At 47.2% G+C, this 17,699-nt stretch overlaps 1 protein-coding gene across 1 annotated transcript in view; it reads left to right on the top strand.

Moving 5' to 3' along the window:
- TP53I11 (tumor protein p53 inducible protein 11) overlaps positions 1–17,699 on the top strand; it is a 456,279-nt gene that overhangs the window by 60,287 nt on the left and 378,293 nt on the right. The gene's annotated exons all lie outside the window — the stretch shown is intronic.

The following is a 17,699-nucleotide window of genomic DNA, read 5'->3' as shown; positions in this document are numbered from 1 at the left end:
GACTCTCTGAGAGCCGGGCCCTGGGAAGGGATGTCAAGCCCCGAGACCATTGTCCGGGATCAGCCGCTGCCCCGGCCCACCGCCTTTCATCCATCTTCGCTGGGTGCTATTATTCAGCTCTGAGCCCTCCCCGGGAGCTGCGAGGCAGTTAATTACAGAAGCATAATCCCCTTCTTCACAAGAAGCTGATCTTCCAGGGTTGCGAGAAGATAAGATTTATGCCTCTTTCAATTCCTTTATTCTCTCATCAACATAGATTCATATTTCAGTTCCCCGCATCGGAAACAAAAAGGGGAGCCGCTCAGCCCACGGCTGCGGGAGAGAGATAAATTAGGCTGCACAAAGAACCAGTCCTGTAAACTCCATCTCTTTCCCTTCCTTTCATGTTTGTGATTATAAACCGAGTCAAGGGCAGTTGAAATACATCCCTCTGCCTGCCGGTCTGCCTTGTCCTGCTCAAAGAGAAGAGACAGATGTGGCGAGAGCAATCCTTGTGGTACCGCGGAAAGAGGGACACAGGCCCCCCGCGGTCCGACGTCAGCCCGGCGAGCAGATCAGATGGAAAGGCCTTTGTCTCCTGCCATTCTCAGGTCACAAAATTGTTTCAAGAGGCCACGAGAGAAGCTGGACACCAGGCCACTGAGCATCCTTTCATTTTCTTGATGGCAACATGTGTGATGCTATTTTCTCAAAAGAAAGGGCCTTTCTATTTGGCGGCTGATGTGGCCTGACTGTGCCAGGGCCCCCAGCCGGGTTCAGAAGGGTGTGGACAGAGGTCACCAGCAGATCAGACCACAGAACAAGACCACTTTTAGCTGTCCTGCGGAGCAGATTCTGGGCTCTTTGGAGAGAAAAGGCCCCCTCACTGGGGAGAGCGGTCCCCACCGAAATGACACGATCCTTCTAGAGAGGAATTGGTGGGTTATTTCGAGGATTGTTGTTGCTGTTTAGCTGCTTTTGTCACTTTTTTGGGCTTCTGTTGGCATAGGAGGAACGAGAGGACTACACAAATGAACCGATTTGCCTGAGGAAAGAAGACAAGTTGGCAGAACGGGGAATGACAAAGTTCTGATTGTAACACTCAGTGGGACACTTACCACAAAGTGTCAGGCCTGTGCGAGGCACCACCTCATGTCATCCTCATAACAACTAGGAAGCAGCAGCATCACGCTTGACACGGAAGGAAATTGAGGCTTCGAGGAGGTAAGATGCTTGTTGGGGGTGACACAGTTTGTGGCAATTCCCGAGCTCCCGTGCTGCATGGCCACCCAATGCCACCTCCCCTTGGTACCCCTCTCATGCATCCTGACTCCCCTCGGAGGTTTTTCTGCAACTTCTGATTGGGGGAAGAGAAAGAGAAGAAACTGAATCCACGAGCCAAGCTGGCCTCTGTAATAAAATGTCATCCCCCAAGATGTAAGACAACGGTCTTTGATAGACTTTGAGATTCAATTATACCTTTATATTTCCAGCAGACTCGTCATCTCTAAATCATTCTTTCACTGTAAACACGCCCTAACTCACCAACAGAACATGAAACAAATCAGGCTGGAAAGCCGTGTAGCTTCTGGCCTTCACTCTTCAAAGCACACGCCTCGCTCCCAAGGGGAGAAGGTTAAGAAAGCTCTGGGCACGGTCTCCAGTTCAAGGCCCAGGGCCTGTCTCACGGATGGTGAGGAAGTGTCCTCTGACGGGGAGGCCGAATCAGACTTTTCCATTCCGGAGTTTTACGGGCTTTTCTCTCCACCCCTGGCCACCCTCTCTCAAACCCTCAGAGGAAGGGTAGCAACTCCTGACTCTGGATCATTTCGATTATTTTTTCCAGAAGCCCTTCCAAGCGTGCTATCAGAGGTGAATGCCAGCACAGTAAATTTTTCTAACAGCCGCCAGGAGGACGACACGCCCAGCCCAGCCCAGCCCCACTCTTCTGGGAAGCTGGGCCCGCCTATGGAGATTGCACCAACCTTGCCAAGAGTGAGAACCCAACCCTGCATAGGGCCTAACTAAACTAGGTCTTCAACCTCACCCCTCATTCCAGTCCTCTCCAGGACTCTGTCTTTCTTATTTTAGCTTTCCTCCTTTCTTTAAGTTACAAAAGTAATCCATGCTCATTGCAATATGTTATTCACTAGCGTTGTAGGAAGCTATGGTTTCCTCCTTCTTCTCTAACCCAATTCCACATTCCTGAGTGAGCCGCAGTTGCCAACAGTCTGACACGTGTCCTTCCACATATTTCTTTTGGTTCATGTAGATAGGAAAGATTCCCCTACCCCTAATTTTTGCCCTGTTTACAAATACGGGGTCGAACTATACATGTTTCTCTACGAGTCACTGCTTAGAATGAACAAATAGCGTGGACATCTGTTCAGGTCGATATGGAGATGCTGGACTCATTCTGCTTAATAATGTTGCAGGCATGAGATTACGTAGCATGACTGACCACACCTTTCCAAACCATCCTCTATCCCTTGACTCTTCTGGACCTTGTGTCTCCCGAATATCACGATGTTATATCACGCCTGACTCCGCATACCTATGAAAGCCATGGTTTCCCTCCATTCATAAACTGTCTATCTTTGGCAAGGTCCTTTCCAGGCTGGTCCAGCCTTGGGAAGAGAACTCCTTACTCATAGGCTGTTCCCAAGAGTGGTCCCTGCAGAGGTGGTCCTGGCCTTACAGGCAGGACTCAGACAGACTTGCAAAAGCAGGTTTCACTGCCATAAAATGTGGACTTCCTCTTGGCAATGAAAAAACCATGAAGCATAACTAAACCCTTACGACGTCATAAACAGGCATGTAAAAACCCTGTGCATAATTCCACGCATAAACCCAACACCTGCCAGAAAGACTTAAGAAACAATCCGTGAGAACATGAAAAGACGTTGTTTACCAAAGAAAAATTTTTATGATGTGGCTGCTGCATTTTCTTAGGGAGGGAAGAGGCCCGAAGTGGAGGCAGGCTGCACAAGATTTCTGTGCTTGTTTAAACCGCACGCATTTAAAACACTCAGGGTCTGAACCGTTTTGAAACTGGAAGTAAATTCTTGGAGGCAATCTGTTTTTCTAGAGCTCTTTTATGGAAGTCACATTCGAACAGTTTTAGGAATCAGAATGAAATCTCACCAAACGCATTAAGAGTTCGCATCCTTTAGAACCGGTTATTCCATTTCTGGAACTCAGTCCTAAAGAAATTATCAGCAAGCCAGCAAAGAGACACGTAAAAAGATGTTTATCCCAGCTCTACTTATAATTTCGAAAAACAGAAAACAAGCTAAGTGGTCTACAACAGGGAAATGTCATAGTCCCCAACTATTAAAAAATGTTCACAAAATGTTGAACGTTAAGAATAAACGCTTATGCGATGATGTTAAGTAAAAAAAAGAGAGAGAAAATTATATGTGAAAACTATATGAAAGTATACAGAGAAAACACTAGAAGGAAACACACCAACATGTTAACAGTGGTTTCTCTGGGGGGTAGAAGCAGTGCTATTTTCTTCCGCATCTCTTTTACTTTTCTGGAATTAATAGATTTCTCTACGAGGAGCCTGTATTATTTTTATAGTGGACTAAGTAAAATCACCTTAAACTACACACGAAAGCTGGAAGTGAGTCCACTTAGGCTATTTCTAGGATCATGGGATGGTGTGTCTGAGGCGGGATGGGTGTGGATAAGGCCAGAAATTTTCTCTTTGGGGGGGCGTGATGGAGAAAACCCCCTCACTCTTTGGCATCTTGAAGAGTGTGGGCCATATAACATGGCACCTTCTGCAGAACAACGAGCACACAAAGACAGCTTAACAGCACCAGACAGATGACGCTGTCAATTCACTCCACAGTGAGTGAGCACGTACATTGCACCAGGCACTGGGGGAGTGAGCACCCTTGCATTCTAGTTTACCGAACACAAGACTACACCTTGTCCCCATCATCATATACGACTTACATCACGTTGACACCTTGATTTTCCCTCTCTTGGTCTCAGAAAGGTGAACAAAAAGGAAAATGATCAAGTTGAGATCTGCCATGGATGTTGGGCAAGAACATATTGGAAGCAGCCCCAGGACCTTTGCCTGACTCTGCTAAGACTGTGTGTTCCGCCTTAGAGCCAGCTCTGGGGAAAGACGCCGCCAGGCAGTTATCAAACTTAGGTTTGCAATTTCTGCTGTCTGAAAGTTCTTGACTGATGGGCACTCTCGGCACAAATGTTTATTGAATACCTACTATGTGTCGGTGCTGTTCTAGAAGCTGGGGGTAATGCACTTAACCAAACAAGGTCCTTGCACTGACGGCACTTGCATTCTAGCACAGGAAGAGGCAATAGATAACATGTAAACTAATAGGAGCCCCAGGTCACGATCACTTCCATGGAAAAGATCAATAAAACACACTAAGGGAATGGATGACAAAAGGCTCTTTTCCTAGACAGAGAATTAAGAAAAGTCCTCCCTGAGGAGGTGATACTGAGCAGAGACCTGGTTGAGCGACACGAATATCTAGAGTAGTGTTCTACATTGAAAGAACAGGTGCAAAGGTCCTGAGGCAGGAGTGTGGCAAGAAAACCAATGTGCCTGGAGCATTGTGAGCAAGGAGGACAGTGGACGGAGACCGAAGTCAAGGATGTAGCCGGGAACCAGATCAGGCAGGGCCTGTGAGGACATGGTAAGGGCTTCAGATTCTATTCTAAGGGTAATAAGAGGCCACTGGCTGGTTTTGAGATGGAGAGTAAAGCGATCTGATTTAGGTTTAAAAAGATGACTCTGACTACCATGTAGGGGTAAGATGAACAAGAATTCCAGCTAGAAAGCTGCTGCAGAAATCCACTACAGATAATGGTAGAGACGGCCAGAAGTAGGAGATTCAAGACAGATTCTGAAGATGGACTTCACAGGGTGTGGGGATAGACAGAACGTGAGGCAAGAGCCAAAAAAATAAAAGGTGTCAAGGAAAATTTCAAGAGAAACTGAGAAGATGGTGGTGCTATTTAATGATATGGGGAACCGGAGGGGGTGTGGCTGTTTTGTGTTGTTTTAAGGGCATGTAACAGACACTACTGGTGCCCAGCCCACCCCGCCTCAGGCCTCTCCACATTAACACCCACGGGTTGACTTAACCGCCAGCATCTGCATCTCTGCCTGAGAGCTTTCTCCCAGCTCACCTCCTGGCAGCAGCCCCATCACTGATGCTCAGAAGCTGGTGTATAAATACCCCAGCTCCCTCCCCCGGGGGGGATGAAACGCTGGATAATTCTGACATGTGACCTCCACCACTGTTCCCCAGGGTTCACCCGCGGGAGTAAGCTCCAGCCCCCACAGTAGTGGCTGGCTTGGTAACACATCCTTTTCCCGCTTCTCACTCATTCTCCCCAATTCCCTTCTAACTTCCAAATAAATTACCTGCACTTGAATCCTTGACGCTGGGTCTGGTCTGGGGGAATCCAAATCAACACAGGAAAACAAGAACATCTCCCTGCTCCTTATAGCCCGCTGTCCCTCACAGCCACAGCTATTCTCACCGTGTGGTCCTTCTCGTTGCCTCTGCCGGGACAACACTCGCAGAGTCAAGATGATCAGTCGTACAGGTAGGGACAAAGCGGAGGAATTCTAATAAGCCAGACTGCTGATGGGTTTCCCCATCCTCCTCCCGGGCCTCTTAATGACCAGTTTGCCTTTTCTTTTCCAACCACTGAGTGCAGCTACCCCATCAAAACCAAGAAGGAATAGAAAGAGCAAAGATCAGAGAGCATCCAGGGAGATGTCAGAAGGGAGGAGGCAGGGGAATGACGGACCTTTCCTGTCCCCTCCTTCACTGGACAGGTCAGCAAATGCCCTGCGACACGAAGGCCACAGACTATCGGCAGCAGCACCAAATGCCATCTATTAAGCATTGAACTCACATCGAAAGCCAGGGGCAGGGTGACCTGACCTGCCGTGTGCCCCATCTCTCAGGGCAGGAAGCCCGCTTGTGTCCGCAGGAGCACTTTCTGTGTCACAAATGATTCAGAATCCTCACTTTCCGCTTTCCTTCTGTTGACATGGATTGACTGTGAGGGAGAGACGGCTGAAAAAAAAAACTGCACAAAGACCCTTTGGTTTGAGCAGAAAAAGCTTGCCACAAATGACCTGCTGTCGGCGTCCATCAGGCACGGTGTAAACACGATCATCCTTTCTACAGACAAGAAGACAAGGGGCACACGGTCCCGGCAGCGGCCAGGATGCTGGAGTCTGTACGCCGTCATATGGAGGGTCCTGGAGGGCAGCTTCAGGCTTTGGAATCAGGCAGGTCTGGGATCCAGCTCCAGCTTAGAGAGTTAAGCCTCTTCCCCGGCCTCCTGTGCGGCAGCACGGGCTCGTATCCAACATGTGTCTACACTTCTGTATCCTCAGCGCTTATCGCAGTGCTTGGCGCGGAGTAGGAGAGCAGGCTTGGGGCCGTGGAAACAGCACACGCTTCCGAGTTGGACAGGCCTGGGTTCAAGTCCCAGCCCTGCCACTCGCCTCTGAGCAACTTCCTTCCTCGAGCTTCAGGACCCTTATCTGTAAAATGGGTAAGATGACCCATTTTAAAGTGTCGTATAATTGAGATAACAGATGTGGAGCCTGGTCCGGTGCCTGGCAAACTGCAGACACTTGAAACGTGTTCTCCTTTATGAACAAGCATTTGCTGAATGAACTCGCGGATAAAAAGCACTCCGTCCCATTCACAACGCGTGTGCCCTACCCCACACGTAACAGAAACATGCCATATCGGCACATTTTCCTCTCTGGGTCTCATGATGCGGCAGCAGTTCTCTTATCGCAGCAGAGGTTTCTCCAGCTCTGACTTCGTGCAGCATTATCACAAGCTCTGATCTGTTCTTGGAACGGGCACGGAACAAAACCCACAGCTGGCCCCACCTCCATCCCAACACACACACAGGAGCAACACTGGTTACAAATAACGCCGAGGGCGTCTCACAGCATCTCCCCCGGAACGTGTATTAATTACAAATGGAATTCTCCACTTTCCAGTGAAAAGCTTGACAGACACCACCTTAACCAAGGGATCCAGGTTATCATTTGCAGTAAGAATACATATCAGCACTGCATGCCCCCACACATGGTGCATGAGCACATCGCTTCTGGGGTTTTCTTGCAGAAACCTCAAAACCCCAGTCTAACCATGAGAAAATATCAGACAAATCCAAATCGAGGGACCGTCTACAAAATAACTGACCAGTATCTTCAAAAGTGTCAAAGCTGCAGGGGGCGGCCTGGTGGCGCAGTGGTTAAGTTCGTGCACTCCGCTTCAGCAGCCCGGGGTTCACAGGTTCGGATCCTGGGCGTGGACCTAGGCACAGCATATCAAGCCACACTGTGGCAGGCGTCCCACATGTAAAGTAGAGGAAGACGGGTACGGATGTTAGCTCAGGGCCAGTCTTCCTCAGAAAAAAGAGGAGGATTGGTGGCAGATGTTTGCTCAGGGCTAATCTTCCTCAAAAAAAAAAAAAAGTGTCAAGGCTGTGAAAGGCAAGGAAATAATGATGGGCTGTCACAGACTGGAGGAGACTAAGGAGACACAGAAACTAAATGCAATGTGGGGCCCTGGATCAGATCCAAACAAAGTTCACAGTTCAGTTTAAAAAAAAAAACGTCAAGGGCAGCCTCACAGGGGAAAAGGATTGACAAAAGTCCAAGCAAAGGGCACAGGGAAGAGAGAGGGCTAAACCTGGGAACCTGACTAACCAGTGGGGGACGAGAAAGATTTATGAACGGACTGAAGTCTAAGCTCCATTTTTTACCTTTTTTTTTAACCTGAGTACCAAAAGCAGAGTCACTCTCTCATCTGTAACCCTCCAGTCCAACCCAGAGTAAGAGAATAAATCGGAGCCGCGTTTCACAGCAGCATAACTTGCTCCTACATTTTCATCCATTTTCAATATAAATATTAGATGACATAAAACGGTCAAGTGCTTTTTGGACAAAATATGTCAATTAGGTGGAATTGCCAAATTGGGACATAGCCTTAGGCTCATCTAAAAAACATGGTCCTGGCCCCTCAGGGAGGAGGGGACCCCACATGCAGTGGGGGTGGGGGGCCGGCCTGGTGCCGCAGTGGTTAAGTTCGCGCGTTCCGTTTCAGCGGCCCGGGGTTTGTGAATTCGGATCCCAGGCATGGACCTACACACTGCTCATCAAGCCATGCTGTGGTGGCATCCCACGTACAAAATAGAGGAAGACTGGCACAGATGTTAGCTCAGGGCCAATCTTCCTCAAGCAGAACAAAGAGGAAGATTGGCAGTGGATGTTAGCTTAGGGGCAAAAAACAAAGTTTGAGTTTTAAAATTACACAGCTGTCCAAGTAAGGTTTTCACTTTCTATTTGAGGAAAACCGGGGCCGTGGAGGGAAAGTTGCTGAGGCTCAGCCACGCACGGGGGGTTTAACAGAATGACGGCAGGACGCTGTGCTGCCTTCCCCCAGCTGGTAGCATCCGCTGCAGCCTTACTGTCCTGGCCGAGAATGACACCAGCTCACGCGTACCGTGGCCCCACCGAGACCTCTGAATCAGAACCTTTTGACACGGAAGCTTCAGCATCTCTCCAGGAAGTGTTCTGTAAGACTCAGGTAGAGAGCAAACACTCGGAGACACCATTCTTCCAGCTGGACTGTGCGCCAGTGCCTGTGTGCGGGCGCAGGCCTGTGTTAGCTTCAGGGTTTCCAGACGTATCTCTAGAGTTGTACGGGATCATTTCCATTTTCCTTCACTGTCCCCTTGCCCCTGAGCCCAAATGTTTCTCTTGCCTCTCCCCATTCCGTGTCCTTGCCCACGTCTCGTGTTTTAAGGTCCACTCTATGTGGTATTCGGTCCCCTGATCTTCCCCAGCCTTCCTGTTTCATCTTGAGATGAGGTGGTAACAGCCTTGGTGCCGACAGGATCCATTCGTTCACGGAATCATCCACTCATGCATTGGGACCATGTGGGGCCCTGGGGTCACGTAGCACACAAGGCAAGAGCTTCACTTTCATTGAGTTTACATATTAGCAGGGGGAGATGGTCAATAACCAAAGAAAGAAAGATACAAGAAAACAGCCATAATGAGGAGTGTTGTGATGAAACTGAACAAGGGTGGCGTGATAGGGCGTAATAAGGGGTGACTTTAGCCTGGGTGGTCAGCCAAGGAGGGACCCATTTGAGGAGGTGACATTTAAGCTTAGACCTAAACATGGGAGATCCAGCTCTGCCAACATTTGAGGGAAGAAAGCTTCCAGGTCAAGGGAACAATCAGTGCAAGGGCCCTGAGGCAGGTCCAAACGTGGCAGATGGAAGACAGACAGACAGTGTGGTGCCTCATAGTGAGTGGAGGGGAAGAGAGTGGTCCCAGAGGAATCCAGATCATGTAAGGTCTTGAAGGGTTCAGCAATTAGTGTAGAAAGACAATGAGTGGTTCTAGATAGAGTAAAAGAATCTAACTTACGTTTTAACCAATATTTTGGCTGTTGTGTGGAGAATGGACTGGAGTGGGGAGGGTGGAAACGGGTCACGAGATTACAAGTGGGGGGCCCAGACTAAGAGGGTGCTGCAGTTCACAGGTGAAGGACGACAGAGGCTGGGCTGGGGCGGTAGAGGTGAGAACAGGAGCTGGATTTGGGGAGAAAAGCTAATAGAACTTGTTGAAGGACAAGCTGCGGGGAATGAGAGAAAGAGGGACCAACATTGCTCCTGGGGTTTTGCCTCGAGCACACGGGCGTATGGTGGCGCCACTGGAAATAAGACCCCTAGGAGAGGAAGAGGTTGGGGCAGGAAATGGAGTTTTATTTTAGACATGTTAAGTTTGAGATATTAGTTAATGAACTGACAGAAGCCCCCGTCTCATACTTGATATGTATCATCACACAAAGGACTATGAGATCCCAGATGTTGACTTCCTTTTCAATTCCTTGTTAGCCAGGAACAAAGAATAAAATATTCAGTCTTTCATAAAACACTTTTATGCTCAGAGGTTTGGTGGCGCAGCCATGTCTTTCCTGGCAGGCATAAGTAACCCATCAGTCACCATGTCACACCGAGCAATTGTTCAGGGGGCAGACTAATTAAAAATGTAATCCATGATTTTCATCTTAATCTCTTTTTCCCATTAGCTTTGATCAATGCTCACAAATACGATTTAGCAGAACTTTTCATTTAGATAAACGACTGAGTGGGGTACCTAATTAGTCTGTTTGTTATGAACCAATTGATAACTAAAATTATATGCTAATGATTAAAATCACATGCTAGGGGCTGGCCCCGTGGCCGAGTGGTTAAGTTCGCACGCTCTGCTGCAGGCGGCCCAGTGTTTCGTTAGTTCGAATCCTGGGCGCGGACATGGCACTGCTCATCAGACCACGCTGAGGCAGCGTCCCACATGCCACAACTAGAAAAACCCACAATGAAGAATACACAACTATGTACCGGGGAGCTTTGGGGAGAAAAAGGAAAAAATAAAATCTTTAAAAAAAAAAAATCACACGCTAATTTTTAAAGCATTTTTATTAGCACAAAAGCTATGTTCCTGTTATCGAACGAAATGTCCTTTCTATGCGACACAAAACAGTTGTTCAAACCTGCTTCTCTCGACTTTCAGAAGTCAAGCTGCAGGGTGCTGTGTAGGTGACAGGACGGCTGAGAAACGCCTGGTCACGCTCGCGCCACACTGTAACACAAGCCACAGTGAACGCTGTGCCAACAGGAAGATTCCACGAACTTCCCAGCTACCTGGGGGGCTTCTGCTGCACCCCCACAAAAAACAAAACGAAACAAAAAACAGACAAACAAGAAAACGATCAGGCCAGAAACCACATAAAACAACTAAGCAAAACAATGTGGGGACGTGAGGACTGGTTTGAGGAAGGGCGAGCTCTGCAGCCTGTTCCAGTGCCAAGGTGGCCACTGAAGGTTATGGCTCTGGTCACCGGGCAAGCCAGGGGATATTCATTTGATGACCATCTTTCCTATCATCTCTGGCAAATTTTCCACTGCTTTCAAGTCCCACTGCGCCTCTTAGGATGCCAAAATCCTCAAGTTGCTTCAGGTACAAGAGATCGTCATGTTTGACCACCAGTCGACGACTCTGGTCTCCTGTAGCCTTTGCTGCCCCTTTATCAGTGCTTCCTCCACTTGCGTTTTCACTGCCATTTCAATAGAAGGGTGAGAAGCGTGAAGAATGGTGCCTGCCATCCATGAAAACCAATCAAGACTTCTTCCCACGCCGGACGTGGTCTCAGAAACAGGAGGGCAGGTTCCCAGACAGCAGGTGGGGGGATGGGGGCCCAGTCAATGAATGAACACACCTTACACGAGAACAAAAGGGTCTCAGACCGCCTAGGCCCTCCGCACACACACACTTTCCGGCGGGGAAGTCCTGGCTGCGGAGCATCCCTGTGTCCGCCCACACGCTGCACGTGCCCCTTCCAACAGCCCAGTGACAACGGGGGGGAGGGCAGACTCGATCTGCCTCCCGGCCACCTTCCCCCCGCGTCCCTCCCCGGGACACCCCTGCACCTGGGGCCGCCCACCCCCGGCCCCCTCTCACCGCCAAGCCGCCGGCGGCAGAGCCTCGGAGCCGCTCGCTCCGCGTCCCCCGGAGCAGAGGCGAGACTCGCAGAGAGCAAAGCAGCAGAGGAGGCAGGACGCTTAGCTTCCAAAGCGCTCCACGGCAACCGGAGAGGAAGTGACGTGTCCCCGAACCGGAAGCGGAAGTCGGGAGAGGGCGCAGGTCGCCGCCATGTTGTGTGTGGCGGATGGGGACGGTGGCCCCGAGCCTCCCATCCCTGAAGAGAAGGTCAAAACGCGCTCTCGCTCTCGTTTTCTGGTTCTCAAGTTCCGACGAGTGTGGACTGACCTCGCTCGTCCCCAGGCTCGGTCTGTGCGCCAGAACCCAGGGACAGCGCTGCCCTGGCGCTCTTCCTCCTGACCTCAGACCTCCTAGGGGTGGACACCGGAGGAGTGACTGCGCTGCGCCCGCGAGGGTGTGAAGCGGACCGCGCCGATTGCCCAGGCCCAGCTGGTCTGGGGGAGACTTGGATGCTGGGTCGGCCTTGGGCCGGGGCTGCGGCATGATGAGCAGAGGAGGGGGTGTAGCGATAGCTGGGGGGTGGGCTGGGGGACCGGGCGTGTGCAGGGGGCAGGGTCGGGGCCTGCCCGGCGTCTGGGCGGAGAGCCGGGTGAACGGGGATCCGCGGCGGGAAGGGAGCCAGGAGCAGCCGCAGATCCGCGGGACCCGTGGGGTTTTGGACCCGTGGAGCCTGTGAGGGTCTCCCGTGGGGAAGCTTGGCGGGGGACGGGCCTGTTCAGATTGGAGGGGAGAGCCTGAGCCCAAGCTCCTGCGTGGGGATGGGGAGGGAGCAGAAGCCCGGGAGAGCTGGCCTGGAGGAGAGAATGCCATGCGGGAAAGAGGCCCAGGGTGGCTCCAGAGCTCCTCTCCTTCAACGAGAGGACGTGGAGGGGCAGGTGGGCTTAGGGGAAAAGCCAGGAGAATATGGACTTCAGGAGGCCAGGGAGGAGAGCTCCTAGAAGGGTGTCAACCGGGTCAGTCTTGCGGAGAAACTAGAGAGGTGAAGGCTGAGCGATGCCGTGACTAAGGAAGCGTTGCCATCAGCTGGAGCAGGTTCCCTGGGATGGAGGGCAGAGGCCAGCTGGGGGTGAGCTGAGGAGTAGGTGAGGACGATAGTGAGAAGACGGAGACAAACGAGCATAAACAGGCCTTCCAAGTAGGTGCCTATGAGGAAATGAGAAGATTATTGAAAGAAGGATGTTAGTGTGTTTTAATTATTATTTTTTAAAGATTAGAGAGACATAAGCTTGTTTAAATATTGATGAGGAGGAGCCAGGGCTTTTCAGTGTTCATCAGCGCATGGCCAAATTGGCCCATGCCCTGGCATAGTTTATGAGGACAGTTCTTAAGGAGGCAGGACGGGAGGAGACGGGGTACAGAGAGCACAGGTGGAGGGGCTGCCCTCAGCTAGTAACCCTGGGAAAGGAAGATGGGAGGGGGGCAGGCACAGGTCGATTTGTCAGATCTGTGCTGCTGAGCAGGTTGTGCATTTCACAAATCCAAAGGGTACTATTGATTGCAGTGTCATCCTAATTTTGAATAGTAACCATGACTATTTCCTAGCAGATGGTAATAAGGAGCCTTGAGGGAAAGGCCTTCTTTTTAATTCACACAAAGTGGCCCTAGCAGACGTGGGTAGCAGAAGTTTGGTGCTGAAAGTTGAGGTACTTTCTGTCTCATGGTGTGTATTCTGCCTGGGAAAAGGAGGTGAATTTATTGAAAGAGGGGAACGGAGTCTCTGAGGCTTGTGCACAGTGGAGAAGGTGTGCATGGTTGTTGCAATGGGGGAAAGGCAGAGAAGAACAGGCAGATTGTAGTCATGGAGATCCCAGATAAGTGAGGTCTGTATGGGCAATTGATGAAATCATCACTGTTCACATTATCTCATTTTCTTGCATTTCTAGCAAACAGAGGTAGCTTTTCGCCCATGCTGTAATGTTTTGGCAGGCAGTGTGGGATGGTCTAAACCTTGCTGATCTTCTCGTTTCTTACTGCAAACTTGTTTTCAGTTTTTTCTGATGGAGGCTGGGATGCTGCCCCGATTTCACATGGAAATGATTTTTGTGAAACTGGAGCCAGAGCCCAGCATTTAAAAAATGCATCAGGGCTTCTGCTTCAAGGAAAATGGAGCAGATGTACTTTCCCCTCTTTTTCCCACAAAGTACCACTAAAAACCCTAGACATTATATATAAAACAAATATGAGAAGACTCTGGAAGGTGAAGACACAATGACCAGAACCTTGGGACCCAAGGAGCAGCATGGTGACAAGCTACCTGGGTTTTCTTTTTGCCTCTTGTATCCCAGATTTGGAGCTGAAGAAGCCTATGACCCCAAAATGTTAAGGGATACAGACTAAAAAAAGAAGAAACCCTGAGAAAAGCCTGCTCTGTAGCTCAAGGACCAGGAAAGGGACAGCCTGGGGAGGTGGAAAATGTTTTGACAACAGCTGCTCTACTCCATTGAAACACCACAAGTCAAACAAACAAAAAACAATGCCACAGTCATGCATGCTGCTGACGTGTATCTAAATCATGTAAAGGAAATATACAAGACAATTATAATTGAGAGAGGGTAAAAGGGATGTAAAAGATGGGAAGATTTCCCCACTTAAATGATAAAATGATGGCACCAGTAGAATGTGACATGTATATATAAAATGTAATACCCAGAGCAACCATTAAGACTATACAGAGACACTCAGGACTATACGTGAACACTATAGGTAAATCAAAATGGAATTATAAAAAAATATTCAAGTAACTCACTGAAAGGCAGCAGAAATGAAAAACAGAGAACAAACAGAAGGCAACAAATAAAATGGCAGACTTAAGCCCTAACATGTCAATAATTACATTAAATGTAAATGGTCTAACTACACCAACTAAAACACATAGATTGGCAGAGTGGATTAAAAAACACGACCTAACTATATGCTGTCTGTAAGAAACTCACTTCAAATATAACAGTCTGGGCCAATTAAAAGTAAAATGATGGATAAAAGATATGTTGTGCAAACAATTAAAAGGAAGCAGGAGTGGTTATATTAACATCAGATAAAGTAGATTTCAGAACAAAGAAAATTACCAGAGATAGAGAAGGATACAGCAAAAAGGTCAAACTACCATTGCAATCTTAAATGTGCGTGCACCAAAACAGAGCTGCAAAATACGTGGAGAAAAACTGAAACTGAAAAGAGAAATAGACAAATCCACAATTGTAGACGTCAACATACCCCTCTAAACAATCAATAGGACAGCTAGACAATCAGCAAGGATATAGAACAACTCAACCACACCTTCAACTAACAATCTAGTTAGCATTTATAGAACACTCAACAGCAGCAGGATGTACGTTTTTTCAAATGCCCATGGGACAGGTACCAAAATAGACCATATCCTTGCCTATAAAACAAACTTCAACACATTTTAAAAAATTAAAATCATACAGAGTATGTTTTCTGGCCACAAAGGAATCAAACTAGAGATCAGTAGCAGAAAGATGACAGCAAAATCCCCAAACACTTGGAAACTAGGCAACACACTTCTAAATAATCCATGAGTCAAAGAGGAAGTCTCAAGGGGGGAAGAAAAGAATACATTGAACTGGAACTGGATGGAAATGAAAGTAAACATCAAAATTTGTGGGACACAGCTAAGCAGTATTGAGGGAAATTTATAGCACTAACTGTATACATTAAACAGAGGAAAACTAGGGGGCTGGCCCCGTGGCCGAGTGGTTAAGTTCGCATGCTCTGCTTTGGCAGCCGAGGGTTTCACCGGTTCAGATCCTGGGCACGGACGTGGCGCCACTCATCAGGCCATGCTGAGGCGTCATCCCACATGCTACAGCTAGAAGGACCCACAACTAAAAATACACAACTATGTACCTGGAGGCTTTGGGAGAAAAAGGAAAAATAAAATCTTAAAAAAAAAAAAGAGGAAAACTCTCCAGTCAATAATCTAAGCTCTCACCCCAAGAACCTAGAAAAAGAAGAGCAAAACCAGCCCATCACAGGTAAAAAGAAGGAAATAAGGAGGAGCAAAAATTGATGAAGTACAAAACAGAAAAACAATAGAGAAAACAAACTTTAAAAAGCTGATTCTTTGAAAAGGTTTTTTGTTTGTTTGTTTTAATGAACAACCCTCTAGCAAGATTGACAAAAGGCAGAGAGAGAAGTTACAAATTCCCAATAGCAGAAATGAAACAGAGGATATTACGACAGCTTCTGCAGACATAGAAAAGGTAATAGGGAAATACTACAAACACGACTACACACATAAATTTGACAACTTAAATGAAATAACCAGATTCCACAAGAAACACAAACTACCACAGCTCACACAATATGAAATAGATCATTTGAATGCCCTGTAACTATTAAGGAAATTGAATTTGTAATTTTAAATCTCGCAACAAGGAAATCTCCAGGCCCAAATTGTTCCACTGGAGAAGTCTAACCAAAACACAAACTTTTCCAGAAAATAGAAGAGGAGGGAACGCTTCCCAATTCATTTTGTGACTCTATTATTGCTCTAATACCAAACCCAGACAAATAAAATACAAAAAGAACACCACAGACCAACCACGCTCATGAATATACATGCAAAAATTCTTCAAGAAATAGTAGCAACTGGAGTTCAGCAATATGCGAGAAGAGTTGTATCCCACGACCAAGTGGGGCTTCTTCCAGGGGTGCAAGGCTGGTTCAATATCGGAAAATCAATGGAATCTAACATATCGACAGGCTAAAGAAGAAAAGTCACACCAACCAATGTGGAAAAAACACTTGACAAAACTCAACAGCCATTCATGATAAAAACTCTCAGGAAAATAGGAATAGAGTGAACCTTCTTCCACTTGACAAACGCCATCTACAAAATCCTACAGCTAACATTGTACTTAATGGTGAAAGACTGAATGCTGTCCCCTCAGGTCAGAACAAGGCAAGGATGGCCACTCTCATCAATTCAGCATAGTGCTGGAAGTTCTAGCCGGTGGAACGGGGCACAAAGAGGAAGCAAAAGGTACACAGATCAGAAAGGAGGAAATACAACTGTCACTATTTGCAGATGACATGATTGTCTACATAGAAAATCCCAAGGAATCTACAAAGAAAAGCCCTCTTAGAATTGATAAGTGAGTTCTGCAAGGTCAAAGGATACAAGGTAAACATACAAAAATCAATTGTAACTATATAGCAGCAATGAACACTTGGACGTTGAAATTAAAAATGTGATACTACTTGTAATCACTCAAAAAATATGACATACTTAGGTGTAAATCTAACAAAACCTGGAGGATTTTTACGCTGGAAACTACAAAATACTGAAAGAAATCAAAGAAAATCCAAATAAATGGCAAGGCATATCACACTCACGGGTTGGAAGATTCGACCTGATACTAAAGAATCAGTTCTTCCCTAAATTGATAGACAGCTGTAACACAATTTCTATCAAAATGCCGGAAAGATTGTTTTGTAGATATGGACAAGGTTATTCTAAAAATTATATGAAGAAACAAACTAGAATAGCTAAAAGAATTTTGAAAAAACATCAGTTTACTTGATTTGAAGACCATACTATCAAAACTGTGTGATACTGGCAGAGGGATAGACACCGAGATACCCAGAAATTGGCTCACACAAATATGCTTGACTGATTTTTCACAGGTACAAAAGCGTGTCAGTGGGAGCATAGCCTTTTCAACAAGTAATGCTGGAATAATTGGTCATCCATATGCAAAAAAACCCACAAAGAAAACCCAGGAAAAACACAAACAAAAACAAAACAAGACCAAAAAACCCTCAATTTAAGTCTCACACAAACATGAACTCAAAATGGATCATCAACTTAAATGTAAAACATAAAGCTATAAAACTTTTAGGAAAAAATAGGAGAAAATCTTCAGGATCTAGGATTTGGGAAAGAGTTCTTAGACTTGATACCAAAAGCCTGATCTATAAAAGGAAAAGTCCATAAATTGAAGTTTGTCAAACTTAACTTTTTCTCTGCAAAAGACCCTGCAAAGAGGATGGAAACACAAGCTACAGACTGGGAGAAAATATTTGCAAAACCACATATCTGATAACTAGTATCTGGAATATATAAAGAAATCTCAAAATGGAA

Source organism: Equus asinus, chromosome 17 (assembly GCF_041296235.1).
Source record: "Equus asinus isolate D_3611 breed Donkey chromosome 17, EquAss-T2T_v2, whole genome shotgun sequence".
Classification (NCBI taxonomy): Eukaryota; Metazoa; Chordata; class Mammalia; order Perissodactyla; family Equidae; genus Equus; species Equus asinus.
Note: the sequence above shows the minus strand (reverse complement) of the source record. Positions and strands in the feature narration are given on the sequence as shown.